The following is a 15,503-nucleotide window of genomic DNA, read 5'->3' as shown; positions in this document are numbered from 1 at the left end:
ACAGGGGCTGCCATATTTGTGCAGTAGTCCGTTCGCAGTAGAAACTCTAACTGACAGGTAAGAAGGGACAGTCAGGTTGGCAAAACAGTCAGGTTTAGGAACTTCAAGTAAGAATTACTTTATAAACAGACCTACTTTATCAGCAAAAAAATGATTAAACTATTAAAAACCGATTAACGTGACCTACAGTATAGGTAGCTTTTAATGTACGTTAATATTTTAAAGTAGTTTTTAAGTGTCAGCATCACTTTAAGTAGACAACATAGAGGAGATAAAAATCTTGGAAACAGGCTAAAAAAACAAAAAAAACGTATAATAATTCTTAGAGGATTACAGAAACAATCGATAAAGCATAAGGGATTTTAGATAGATGCCTCTCTATTCTTATTAAAATATAATAGCATCATGTCTATCATGTCTACAAACTAGAAGAGGGCTGTACAACTGGAGGCCATATTTGGCCCTCCACAGCATTTATATTGCCCCCAAAGCTTTCAATGTCATAATCATATCATCAATATTGTTGTCCCACTACATATAAAAAGGTGCTTACCACTGCACTAAATAGAAGAAACTCTGCTACTGAAGCATGACAAATAAATGGATCTTTGCTTGGTTCGGCCACCAAAGTATGACCAGTTTTATTTCAATTGGTGAGACTACAAACAGTGAATAAAGTTTCACATTCTCTTATGTGTTTCTTATTGGAAGGGACTATTTAATGGAAATGAAACACAGTACAATTAGCCTCACACACAATGTACATACGGTATATGCCAATCAATACTCCCACTATACACCACCGAGCTCTTTAAGGAATAAAACCACTGTAGGTGGAGCTTGAAACTCTTTTTGCTGCAAACAATTCAAGCCTTTTTTCGATGGCATTGACCTGTAGGATAACGCAGGAGGGATCAGGTGGAAACTCCCATAAGGATATCAACATCATATTTTGTCAGTCTTTTGGGAATCAATATGTAGACAGAGCTAGTACCCTGCACCTTAATTAAATCACTCTGTGTAGAGTCAAAACATATTTTTAGCCATGTTATTCTCTTCAACTTCCTGACCCTAGACACTGTTTTTGTACACAATTCTAGTCTATACCATTTAAAAGGCATCTTTGGTCATGTGCATTTAGAGACAATCAGGCTTTTGGTCATACGCACTGGTTCCTCGTCCAATCGAAAGCCAGTGTTTCCATCATCACCTTGTACAAATTAGAGAGAAAACTGACTTGGCTTGCTTTTCTAAAACTAAAAAAATCCATAAAAAATTGTAATATCATCAAACAAAACAACCAGACCTCATGTTGTGGAACATATCACCTAGCATCTCTTAATATCCATTAGATGGTGGGAGATGATGGCAAATATAGGTGGAACAGTTAGGGTCACTGTTGCATGTAACCATAGATAATTCTCAGTACAAGCTCTTAGTGAAGGTCTACTCTTCATTTGGGTGAATATTCCTTGATGAATTGAAATATCTGTTTCCTTGTTTCATTATTCAAATTATTTGTTCCATTTCTGTATGTGTTGACAAAATAAATGGCTGTTTCTGTTTAGTCAGTTGCAAAATGCCAGCCGTGAGATGACATTGATATAGTCTTGGTAATGAATCTACAGTATGGCAGACACATCATGCCAAAAACAGCAAAGGATGCTAAATAATTAAAAAAAAATCCGTGGGGGCTGAAAAGATCACAAAACGGTAAAGGACTAAAAAGGCTCAATGCTTAATTTTTTGGTGTGGGAATATCTTTCATCACTTATTACAGCAAATTTGAAGACGCAAAAAAATTATATCTGCTCTGATGTCTCTGCCAGAATTATCACAATATTTATACTGTACTCAGACAATAGGACATAAAAGCATACATTCAACCAAACTGCCACCAATAATAAGAAAGATACACACAAAGATGGACGCACAGAGTTCCTCCAAGAACACGTTTTTAAGGAGGCATTCACCTATAAATGGCCTTTTCTGTAACTTTTAAGCAGACATAATCTAAGCAAACTTGTCTCTTCTTTATTTACTGTTTTCTTTTAATGGTGTGCCTTTCTGTTGTGTCTTTCAATAACCTGGAACTTTTACAACAACCTGGTTCCTTAGGACAGTGCCCTAGCACCCAGAGACCAGACTAATTGTGAGGCTAGGTTATTTTTGTATTGAGTACATTGATTTAGTTATTCAATTAATTTCCTGGTTGCTAGTGAGTTTTTAGATGTAACACGGCAAATGATAGAACTGCAGAAAATAACAAATTGTCTTGGAACACTGCTGTTAATTTTAAGGTAAACTTCACATTTTCAGATGTGGCCAGCTGTACAAAGCCCTATTTTTCTTATTAATTTACTGCATAGGGCCGTTGGGCCAAAAAGATATTGCTGAAAGGACTAGAAATGAGGGGATTCTCAGTTAGTCAGTTTTGCATATGCAAATAAGTATTTTAATCAGATCTTTTGAGAAGAATTTGCAGTTGGCCAAATCATAGAAAGATGGGTCGGGGGGGGGGTCCCTACACTCCGAGGTAAAACACAAATTATATGGAACAATCCTAAAACTTGCTTTTGGATACAGTTGGAGACTGAATATTCCATAGTACTAATGCTGTGCCTGATTTTCACATGTCCCCTCCTTCAATGAAGCTTCTTCTGTAGTATCAGCAGACTCCTGTGAAAACAGAGAACCACTGAGATAAACATGATGTAGAAATTATACACACAACTATATGTATGGTTGGTAGACATGTCCATGATTGCTGAATGGGTTTCCTAAAGCTACAAAGTACTGCAAATGGAGCATGATATACTGGAATTATTTTTGGTACATTCCACCCAAATGTTTTTGGACTACAACTTATCCCACATATTGTCAGGGGTTAAACCAAGATGGGAGCTGTAACCCAAGTCCTTATCCTGCATCCGCCAAATCCCCAATTCCCTGCACACGTGATTTCAATAAGGAAAGAACATTACAGTGCAATGCATTGTGGGTTATGTAGTTCCTGCATGCTGTCTGTAAGATAGAAGTTGTTACAATTTGTAACATCAGTGTTTAGTCCCTGCTTCCCTGCCAGGATTTAAAATAGGGATGCACCGAATCCAGGATTCAGTTCGGGATTCGGCCAGGATTCAGCCTTTTTCAGCAGGATTTGGCCAAATTCTTCTGCCCGGCCAAACCGAATCAAAATCCTGATTTGCATATGCAAATTAGGGGCAGGAGGTAAATCAGGTTTTTGTCACAAAACAAGGAAGTAAAAATGTTTTCCCCTTCCACCCCTAATTTGCATATGCAAATTCGGATTCAGTTTGGTATACGGCCGAATCTTTCACAAAGGGTTTGGGGGTTTGGCTGAATCCAAAAAAGTAGATTTCTGTGTTATGTGGGCCTCTTTATCAAATTTTGGTTTGGAACCCAGAGTTCCCCTTTAATTGCACAAAATTTTTTGCACTTTGCAATTCCCTTTACTTAGTAGATGTAATGTCATTGTTATTATAGTAAAGACCTTGTGGATTTCTTGTTGTGTGCTTATTTAGCACCATCACCAGATTATACCAGTACCCCTCTCTCAGGTGAATAGCTGCTACAAAACAGGGGCAGTTAATGGAGATCTGCACAAACCTATGAGGCCAATCCTACATTTCTCCATATATCTATTCTCCCATATCCATATCAATGAGAGCTGTCATGGTGTTTGCCTTCACAAGTGGGACCGGTACCTGTTATTTCTTGAATTTACTGTTTTCGGATATTCCCACAAAAGAGATAAGGAATATTGCAGCTCCAGGTTGTACACCCAAATACACCAGGCAGCATTTTGTGCCCATCATTACATACTGTAGGCTCACAGATATATTGTTAAAACAAAAAACCTGACAATGCACATATATCCTTTTATTTATTATCATAGTTCATTTGTATAGCTAAAACACATTGTCCATGGCTGTATAAGGAATTGAAGAGAACACAAGCAGTATGAAATGACTAAAGCAAAACAATTACAAACAATGCAGCAGGGACATACTGAGACATGAGGTCTTTGAGATCCTATAAAAATGTTTGCTTTTGCAATATATGATTTATAAAGAGATGCTAAAACCTTCCATGCTTACATCTTTAATGAAGCATACTGTATCTACAAATGTGTTTGTTGCAATGTTAAAAACCAGTGTTGCCCTATATGTGCCAAGGAATGAGAAAGGTCCAGGTCAGGAAACTGTTCCAGAGTTTAATGTGTTGATCCAGCTTTCCAAATAGGCCATTTCAAGCATGAAAACAAATGGGTTTCTTTGTACCACCAACAGAAAAAAATAGGTACCGGCACTCAAGGCGATTCAAACAGGGGACAGGCCCCTTGTGTTTATTGCATCACAACATTTCAGGGGCGACAGGTGATACAACCAATTACGTGTACACTGTGTCTACTTTGGAAGTGCCGTCTTCCCAGGGTCTGCGCACCTGGCGGATATCTGTTTTGAAGGGCCCGGGTGTGCACGTGTCTTTCTTGTTGGAGATAAACCAACATCTATTTTGTGCTGAGGACTTGACTTGAGGACAGAAAAACCTTTTTAATGAATTAATGGCATCTTTTTATAGGTGCTATAATCAGGTGGGAATCCTAGCGTAACACGAGGTAAGTCTAAAGGCAACAAATTGCTGCCAAGGTTGAAAGTCACATGTACTTCCAGTGAACACTTGTCATTTTAAGAGCTGAAATTTTGCATTGAAGGTTTTTGAAGCATGTGTGAGTTATAACAAGGTTGCATAAGTCTTACTTGTAGATTGGCTTCTTCTCCTGTATTTGGAAGGGACTTCTGTGGTGTATGAAATGCCTAAGACATAATAAATTGACATTCAAATTATATAGTTACAGAGGCATAAATGTGTTAGCAAAGGCACCAGACAGAAAAACAAAATGTAGGTTTTTTTTAAAAGCATCAATATATCAACACACCTACAGATATGTTAATTTCTCAGTTTAAAAATATCTTTGAAAATGATTTAACTATACAAGTTGATAAATAATTCCATTAAGAAAGATTTATAAGAAGATAATTAAAAACCAAACAATATCACTTAAGAATTACCTAAATGTTTCACAAAGTAAGACCATTCCCGTAACTTTCAACAATAAAATGTAAAAGCTAACAGTTTAGGCCCATTAAAAAAATGGCAACCCTGAAGCTATAACCTGAGCCGTTTCTCCTTTTTTCCAGCTTGAATGGCTGACCCCATGGCTACCCAGCAGCTTATTTATATAAACTATAGTAGTCTTTCTCAATCAAACACACCAGTGCATGCTAACAGTATGGTATATGTTAATTATTTTAAAACTTTCTTTTTTTTAGTGTTACTGTTCCTTTAAATTATGGATCCAATTTAAATAAGAGACATGAGTGAGTAGGACTACAAAGCAGTGATGTAGGGATCTTGACAAACTAGGGCCCATGGGTTTCCAGCTAAACGACTGTTATTGATGATTGTCTGCAGATTGTGATCTCACCTTCTTTGCTTGCTGAACTTCTTCAGTGGATTTAGAACGATTCTTCACAGTATGCTTCTGCGGGGAGGAAGACTGCATGGAAATAGAACAGAAAGTTAAATAATACAGCCCAAGTACCTGACTGCAGAGATGGGCATAGGCGAATTTTTATTAAGGCTTGGGGAGGCTAAGCCTGTTCATTTAACTCTCTGTGCACACATGGCCAACACCCATATACTGAATTCCTTTAAAAGTGACCCTGGCATTCAGGCACTCTGAGATCCAGACAGACCCCCACAGGCCAAAACGAAATCATAGGTCTATGTTAACTTCAGGGCCGGAACTAGGGGTATGCAGGGTAGGCACATGCCTAGGGCGTGAAGCTGGGGGGGCACCAGGCACGTACCTGCTCTGTCATCTACCCCATGTCCGGTCCCGTCTCTCCCCGACTGCCGCTGAGAATCTCTGCCTCATTATGTTTCTGCGCATGCGTGCTCAAGCTCAGTTTCTGTGTTTGCGTGCTTGAGTGCGCACTCAGCCGGCGCCGTGCCTGGCCAGGTTTGCCCGGCTCTGGTTTACTTACATTATTGCCACTGCCGGTTGGCTTCTTTTGAAAACCGCAGTGTGGACCGCGCTGATAATGCTGCAAATATCTGCTTGTGTGTCCAGAGCCTTAGCTGTAAGTCGGTTTAACCACCTTTAGGGAGGTGGCAGATGGGGAGATTAGTCGCCCAGGGACAAATCTTCTCTACTACGGACGATTAATCTCCCCAAATCCCTTCTCGCCTGTGGGATGGCATACGAATTGCTTTGGATTTCCTGAAGTTGCCTCATAAGGAACAAATCTTCCTACGAGGAACAAATTTTCTCTACTTCCTGTTGGCAAGAATACGAATCACCGGTGGGAAGGCATTTTGGGGAGATTAGTCGCCTGAAGTATAGAAGATTTGTCGCTGGGAGATTAATCTCCCCGTCTGCCACCATACTTAGCCTACCCAAACAATCACCCTCCCCCTATGGAGATGGGTATTATACCTTTTGTATACTGTATTTTACAGCTAGTTTATTTTATGTACTATGAATCTTTTTGTAGTTATGTAGCATAGTATGGCAACCAACTAGATGATCGCCTTTATTCTTCTGAATGGAGAAAACCACTGAAAGCTAGGTGCTAAGGATAACTGGATCTGGATTAACTTTACCTTCCACATTATTACCTTACTCTTTAGTGGGCAAATGCCACTGTCATTTTACCTACCCCCCTTGCACAAGTTAATGAACTCTGAGCCAAGTCCCATCTTAGTTCCACTTACAGAAAAACAGCATTCCTTGGCAGGAAGTTATGTTTTGCTTCATCATCTCGAGAAAACCAGCTAACCTCAAATCAGTTTCATGCCTCTAAATAGAAAAAGCCAAGTTTGGGTTTACACCCAAAATATTTATGTTTGAGACAATAAGAGCTTTGACCAGAGCGTCTATCGTCTGATTATATAAAACAGTCTTCCTGGAAAGACAATTTCATTTCCTTCATGTTTTTCCACAACAAACATACAAGACAGGGCTCACTCACCAGGTTTTTGAATTACAGTTAGAATAAGTACTGAATACATTGGCACTACATAGAAGTTTCCATTTTGCTTAGCCCAGAGTTTCTATCCAGATACAAATGAGAGCTTCCATTTACAACGCTCCTCTGTTTTATATGCCTTCCCTATTAATATCTTAGGTATCAATCATATTTTTTCAGCCAGTTGTTAGCTTTATAGGGTATTGATTACAAGTATTTGCGCTTGCATTATAAATTAAGAAAGGAAAATGCCTTTAATCAGCATCTTTGGGGACCTGGAAAAGAACTGCAGTTTACCTTTCGTTTTGCAAGGGCAGAGCTGTGATTGGCTACTTACTTCCTACAGTTCGTATGGGGGGGGCATTTAGGACAGGGATCACAGAGGATATATAGGAAGCTCCACTAAAAGTATAATGCTTAAAGGTATTATGATTATTTTTAGTAGTGATGCACAAAATTCATAATTTTGGGATTAAGTTATATGCCAAATCCTTCACAAAAGATTCAGTCAACTAACAAAACAGATCTGCCCCCAAAATTCAGATTTGACAAAAAGACCTAAATTATGCATGAAAAATATCACTTAAAGCTACATGGCTTTCAAGGTTAAATTTGACTGAATGTTGTGTGTCTGCTTTTAATGATAAGGGTTTTTTGGGCTTTTCTACTAATCCATAGCAACCAATCAGATGTTTGCAGGTGAACGTTACCTGCTTAAAGACTGCTATGACTTACGTGAACTGGCTCAGAGATTGCCCATGAATATACATTTGCAATTATAGAAGTATAATTAAATAAAGATATACATACATTCTCTCCAGTCTCAGCATTTGCTGAGTATCAAAACCTATTTTAAATGCTTGCTAAGTTGCATATTTACAGAAATTATATTTTCCGCAGCATGAAGAGTGCCATATGCAAAGCTATATTATACATAGTCAATGGAGCATGATGAAGCCAACAGATGTACAGTACATGAGGAAGTCACAGATTCAAGTATCATTAAATATTTAAAGCAAATCAGCTGGATTGAAATCTTTCATTAAAAAAGCATTAGTTGGAAAACCATGGGAGGAGGATGAAGCTTTCACATATACTGTATAGCACATAAGGTAAACACCTTAAATCTCTGTAAATGTATAATGAATACGGTTTTCCTCTTGCACCTGAGGAAGGGGTTGACCCGGAAAGCTTGTGCCAACTCTGCTGGAATAGATGTTCTAAAAGGCAAAGCCAAGTGTCTGGTGTGCTTCCTCCCTATGGGAATTCATGTATGAGAAATTGGCTTGGAAGTAGCCTGAGGAGTTGAATGCATCCTATGGAAAGAAAGTAAGTGGTGTGCCGAAGAAAAATGTGTTTTGGTACAGTTTTCCTCTACACAGTAAGTACAGTACAGAGTATCAGTTGTTCAACTTACCTTTGGCTCCATTTCAGCTGTTATAATCCCTCAATCGAACCAATTTAGAAGGTAAGATGGCTGATCCAGAGCAAGTGGTGACGCTGGCAGGAAAATTTGATTTTCACTAAGAGAAAGGAACGGGAAAAGGTCTGTCGGAGATGTACTGTTCAGCTGTGCGAGAATAATTCAAGTAAATTGAAGTCTATTTATCTTGATCAGTATCCACTTGGCAGCCACAGTTGCCTTAACAGGGAAAAAAAAATAGCCCACAGCTCGCTGTTATACAGTATGTGCAACATTCCCAGGCAAAAAATAGAAATCATTTCACTGTATATATTTCTCATTTCAAATCCTAAAATGACAGCAACCCTACGTCATGTTTAATAAGTTATTTAAGACCAGATTAACATTTCTAGAAAACACTTATCATTTATTCAGGATTTGCTTACAGAGTACTGTTTTGAATTATGTATGAGTTTGAGAATTAGTGTTTCCTTTAAAAAAAGAAAAGATTATATAATTCCAATAACTTCATCATGTGCCAGTTATAATCCATTATAAGGGTATGGTCATGTCTGTGTTCCAAGCTTCTGCTAGAAGATATAAAACAAAGCAGCTTCAGGTTGGTGGGTCCATATGCAAAGAGCACCATGGCCTCCTCTTGCTGCCTCTTACATTTATGTCTCCAGCTGAATACCTTCATACAGATTCAGAACATAGAATAACTGTATTTTTGATGGTGCATCCGCTTAGGATCCAGGGCCCATATGCATTCACAAATTCTGCCCTGTTTAGAACATATTAGATGTCCTCTATGCCCATTACATATTGTCCTGTTTTAGTATGAATGTATCTATAAGTGATGGCCTTATTTATTCGCCAGGTGCAAATTCGCGGCGAATTCCCACGATTTGCCGCAGACAAATAAATTAGTGAAACCGCTGCGAAAATTTGCCGGCGTCAAAAAAATGGACGGTGGCGTCCGTTTTTTTGGACGCTGGTCCATTTTCGCCAGTATATATGCACCAGTGTCCGTTTCGCAAATTTTTCGCTGTTTCACGAATTTCAAGGGAAATTCTTGAATTTTCCAGCGAAGAAAAATGCGCCAAATTCGCCCATCACTAGTATCTATGGGTATTGCTATTCATGAAGCTGTCCATATGCATTCATGAAATCTGTGATGAGATGCATTTCATTAATTAATTAATTACTTAATTTTAACATTAATGGGTATACATTGTACAGTAGAGCCAAAATATGAGTGTCAAATTGGCATAAATTCCATAAAAAAGGCCCCAGCACCTTGAAAAACACAAAAACGATGGTGGTGAGATTCTCAATCTGTCATAAAATGTTCACTACTTTTCAAATTAAAGGAAACTACACAGCAGATTTACTAATAGGCTCATGATATATGGGCATTTTTTTTATCACTCTACCCTCTTAGGGAGAACCAAGGTGATTAAAAAGTCTTCCATTGGCTGTTTTGTCTATGGCAGACAGTTTTGCATGTAAACTGTGTTTCAAAGCAATACCTATTTATCTGCACGAGCCTTAACTACAGACACAACCAAGGCTATCTAAGTAAATGGAATGTGTCTGCCAGCAAAAAAGGGCATACTGATTGCCATTGGTCTTAGAGTCAAAATACTGGAAAATGATAACAAAGATTTGACCCACATGCTATCGAGTTTGATATGTTAGATTCCTACTTCCAAATTATTTTTTGCCCTCCATTTGACCAACCATTATTTACAATTTACCGAAAGCTAAAAGTATGGCGAAATACCCCTCTAATGATAGGAACCATCGTTATTGCAAACCATCAAGAAATGCTTCCAGCATCTGCAGAGTAAGTAAGTCTTAAAGGGTGTGAGTGCAACGTTTCTTCTTGAGAGTGAGTTTTGCCTGTGAGCCATGACAATCCAAAAATGTAATATTATGTCACTTCTGGAAGTGAAGGATTGGACTAAACATGGAGAGGAACATGGCATATAAACAGTAAGGAGAAAGCAAAGTAACTGTTTAACTCCTGCAAACAATGGAATCACCAAAACCATTTATGGCAGATACTGGAGCATGTTAGTTATATTGGGATAGGGGTTAATAAAGTTTTCACTTGGCCTTTAAATCACATGCATCATTGCCAACACAGGCACCACTAGGTCATAAAATACTTGACAATTCTGTGCTTCCTACTTTATTATCCTACTTTTATCAGAATAATAATCCTGTCCACAAAGAAAGGTCTATACAGAATTGGAGATGGGAGAAAGAACTTGACTGGCCTGCAGAGAAACCTGAAATCCACACCAAAGTGGACACCTGTAGGATGAACTGGAATATCAATGTGAACCGGGCCTGATCCCAGACATCAGTGTCCAGCCACTTACATATGAGTGGAGCAAATCCCACCAACAACATTCCAACATCTAGTGGAAAGCCTTCCCAGGAGATTACATAGTAAACGATGTTTTATTTGTCATTTGGAATGACATGTTTTTGGAATGACATGTTGGATAGGCTTGTGGTCTTGGCACATGTTGTAGCATTCGGATAACAAAACTTAGTACTAATGGGGCGACTGCAATAAAGTTTGCAATGAAAAAAATATGCACCATGGGAAAAAATATTCCTTTGTGCCGCATTAATGTAGCTATTGCGACCTGGAAAGTATTTTAAGACCCCATGCAGTTGTGTCATAAAAATATGCAACCTTAAAAATATCACAATGTAATAAGTGTCTAGTGAAGACTTTTCTCCTTTGTTCTTCTTTGTGTGATTTTTTTTTACATTTTATTTCATTCCCCCTTAGTATTCTGCACACAATGTTTTACTTTGGAGTATTGATCATTTATGAGTTTAGACTTTTTCTGCATATAGACCTGATTTTTACATCCAAAACTGTGGCACTAATCAATAAATTATATATAGATATATCATAAAACAAATAATGTAGTTTAAAAGATGTGCCTGATGCAAATGAGACATGGCATGGAGTAGTGAGTTGCTCAGAATGTCACCGTTACATATGTTATGCACACTTCTGTATAGATGGAGAAAAATGCTTTCCAGGCCCTGCGAAACCAATGCAATGATAGAATTCTAGGCACATCTACAGCAGACAATCAATGTGAAAGAAAAATGGCAATCTCACATCACAACAGAGAGCTTCAAAAGAGAATTGTCTCTCCATTCAAGGAGCATTCTGTGTGAGTATGTAGAAGGGGTTAAATCCAGAATTGGAGGGAAGCTTACAGCATACTAATTCTTCTTCATCTGCCATCACACCGGAATAACAGCAGGAGAGCCAGGGGTTTCATAAATAATACGCTTGTCTGGATATTGGAATGACACAATGTCTTCCTAATTCACAGGGATGGATAGGATCTTCCGTGACATAAAAAAAAAAATGTAGGAGCAGCGGAGCAGTTTGCTTACACCACAAGATATAAATATATACAGTATATATGCTGTATATACACACACTCCAACATATATGTTGTCCTGTATACATACAAACACACTGGAAACCACAGATGTATGGCACACTTCTGCAAAGGCAAAAAAGTTTGGGATTTTTGAAGAGACACATGGTAAACACTTCTGACATGTCTCTCCCATACTGAGAAGCATAATCAAGCAAGCCTCTGAAATGTTCACATACAGACTATTCTATTCCCGAGTGTGTTCCATTCATAGCCCCAGCGCCCTCTGGGTAACAGACTGTGCATGCATAGGTGCCTCCTTACCTGGCTGCGCTTTCTGAGCTCCTCAGCCGCTCCCCTGTGTTCTCTTTATTTCTCAGAGATTCCAATGCTCACTACCTCGCAGACAGCTCTCAACTGTCACATGGTTCTTCGAGGCAGCCAACAGAATGGCAGTGATGGGCTTTGCTCCTTTTATCTTAACACCTGCACTGCTGGGAGGGCCTGCAAGAATGGGTCACATGTAAAAGCTTATCATGTCTGAAAAAAAACTGTATATTATCCTATTTAAAAATAATATTAAGTGGGTTATTGTTGATGTGTTTATTACTGCAAGTCCATGTTTGCTGCTTAGTGATGCATGTCATTATGCAACTGCTTGGGGCACCCTCTGCACAAAAGCATGTTTCAGTCACATGAAAGATAAGACCAGAATTGTTTTTATTATACAGTAAATTATTATTACTAATTAGTAACACAAAAGACAGAATGAAGCTAAAGATTCATACAGGCACTAATATTCGACCCAAAGCAATGACGTGGCACACAGCAGGCCGTGCAAAGGAGATCCCTCCTCAGATACGTGAAAGGTGTTTGTGATGGGCTCCTACAGACACTGGGCTCAAGGTCAAAGAGAGAGGTTTTAATTACTAAGGTTTAAGCTGCTGGAAAATTTGAGAATATATCATTCAAAGCTGAGATAAATACAGTATATAGCCTGAGCATGATTTATATTCCAACAAGGGTATCAGATCATAGAAAATGTTTTCAGTCTTGAAGTCTGGGGTAATTCAATGTAGCAACATGTTAAAATATGTAAGGTGTCTGCCTTCTTCCCTTCCCATCCCAGCTGGACTCATCTACTATGGAATCCTAGTCTTGGTCTGAGTCTTTACCGTGTACAAGTAAAAGGTAGTTTAACAAGGATGATTGTCTCACTATGGAACCATACTGGATTAGGAATGATCAGCAGCACTTTCGATTTCTATAAAAGTAGGCTAAAAAATTGACCTACTTTTCATCGGTGTTGCCTTGTCCTTTAATCCGTGGATCCACAGTTGGTGAGTTAAACCACTAGGGAGACCTGTAGCCTTCAGCTAGGAACTCCCTTGCATAACTAGAGCTTTTTACTACTGTTTGCCTGAGGGCTAGTTAATCATCTTGCACAATCTGATTGGTTAGTGTATTTTCTTCCCACACAATAGTGTCACTTGATAAAGGGCATGCAGTCCGAAACATGTTGTGTGCATTAAACACAAGTTCACAGGTTCTGCTCTATGGCTTTCTATCAGTAAGTGTTGTCCCTGTGCTTGTGAAAATACTCCTGTGGCAGTGGTGTTCATTAATTGATCCACACTTGGTATCCTTCACGTTTGGTCACTTGCCTTATTGACCAGTTATTAAACTTCTTTTGGATCCAGGCTTGGTTTTTTCTTCTTGGCAGCCAAGCACAAGCTAAATTCCACTCTTGATCTGAGAAAAGTCTGAAGGCCCAAGGGTCATGCAATCAGATCACCATCAGTTGCCTATGGGCTCTGTACCCTAAGCAAGAGACTAAAACCCATAGGTTGACTCTTCAGTTGCACCATGGATCAGATTAAAATCAGAATGTCTAGAAAAACAAGCCACCACCAGTTGCCATGTTCTGCTATATCCAGAGACTAACACAACTACTGCAAGTGGGTTCTCTATGATTATGCTGAATATTTCTGGGTTCAATGGTGCTTTGCAGCGATGATTAATATATGAGGTCATTTACTCTGAAACATCAAATATCTCCTGAAATCCACACCCACAATATTATTTAAAGGGTTTTATGTAATAATAAAGCTTATTTCTACTTACAATATGTTCCTCTTACATAGTAACATTGCTTCAAAAAAAGACACAAGTTCAACCTTTTATGTCTATATAAAATCTGCGGCCTCCCTTTCAGACTAAAACATTTGAAGCAACGTAGGGGGTTCTTCACAGTCAGGACAGTGAGGTTGTGGAATGCACTGCCGGGTGATGTTGTGATGGCTGATTCAGTTAATGCCTTTAAGAACGGCTTGGATGATTTTTTGGACAGACGGAATATCAAAGGCTTTTGTGATACTAAACTCTATAGTTAGGGGCAGATTTATCAAAGGTTGAGTTGAATTTTTCGAATGAAAAAAATTCGTACCTCAACTAGGGAATAGTCCAAATTCGATTGGAATTTGTAAAAAAAAAATTGAAAATTAGAATTTACTGTAGAAATTTATCATGTACTGTCTCTTTAAAAATTCGACCAACTATTCGCCATCTAAAACCTGCTGAATTGCTGTTTTAGCCTATGGGGGACCTCTTAGAACCTATTTGGAGTCAATTGGTAGACTTTGAAAAGTCAGTTTTTTTTGGGGAAAACTTCGAATCGAATTCTATCGAATGCGATATTCCTTCAATTAGTACGATTCCAATTCAACAGAATACGGACCTATTAGATCAAATATGGACCTATTCAGGCAAAAAAAACTTCGACTTATTTTCGAAGTTTTTCCAATTCAAATTCGACCCTTGATAAATATGCCCCTTATTATAGATATGGGTATATATAAAATTTATGTGAAAGTATGGAGGGGTGTGTGTATGGATGCTGGGTTTTCATTTGGAGGGGTTGGACTTGATGAACTATCTCTTTTTTCAACCCAATTTAACTATGTAACTATGTAACTATTAACTTATTTACTTCTGAATTAAGCCACACAGGGTACTTTTAAGGGAATAAATTGACAGTTATTTAGTGTGCACATAACATTTGCAATTTCTGATTTTTGGCATATTTAAAAAGCTTATAGACATTCGCAGTGTAAAAAAAAAAACGCAATTCTGTTTGCACACTCTTATTTAGCTTTATAAACGTAACCATGCGCAGGGCAAATATATTCACTGTGCGAACCAATCTGCCCTGCACGAAGTTTATAAATGAGCCCCCAGAGAGTTTATCCCATTCGCAAAGTGAATTTTAGTGCTAGACCTCCAATCCTTTGTGGAGTTTCACTTTAATCTTTGTGTGAACTCAAAATGCCCTCCCCAGTTTGTTTTACTATAAGTGATTAGTATTGCATATTGACATTCATTATTTTGCAATAAATATAATTCTCTGCAATTTCCATCGGACGTTCATGAAAACTGAAAAACATATTTGCTTAACTTAAGCCAAGCATCTCCCCGACACACACCGGCCTTGTCTAACTCAGCAAGAAAATCTTTGCAAGACAATTTAATTGTGTCTAAATCCACAGTTGGTTGGTATAATGTTATGCACTGGCAGGAGATACAAGTTTAATATTTTTGCTGCAAGGGATTTTAAATCAT

The 15,503-nt window shown here is 38.4% G+C and overlaps 1 long non-coding RNA gene across 2 annotated transcripts; it reads right to left on the bottom strand.

Annotated features, from left to right (window-relative positions):
- Positions 1-612: 612 nt before the first annotated feature.
- On the bottom strand, positions 613-12,378 carry LOC108710966. Of its 2 annotated transcripts, none has more exons than XR_001934834.2 (5): positions 12,210-12,378; positions 8,476-8,700; positions 5,513-5,584; positions 4,785-4,841; positions 613-2,679 (listed from the first exon to the last, which is right to left on the bottom strand). It is a non-coding gene; the product is annotated as an uncharacterized LOC108710966 (long non-coding RNA). The 2 variants fall into 2 exon arrangements; XR_001934835.2 differs by having other exon boundaries at positions 8,476-8,581; positions 12,210-12,373.
- Between the last annotated feature and the right edge of the window lie 3,125 nt (positions 12,379-15,503).

Source organism: Xenopus laevis, chromosome 3L (genome assembly GCF_017654675.1).
Source record: "Xenopus laevis strain J_2021 chromosome 3L, Xenopus_laevis_v10.1, whole genome shotgun sequence".
Taxonomy (NCBI): domain Eukaryota; kingdom Metazoa; phylum Chordata; class Amphibia; order Anura; family Pipidae; genus Xenopus; species Xenopus laevis.
The sequence above is the reverse complement of the archived record's forward strand: the minus strand, read 5'-3'. Positions and strand labels throughout refer to the sequence as shown.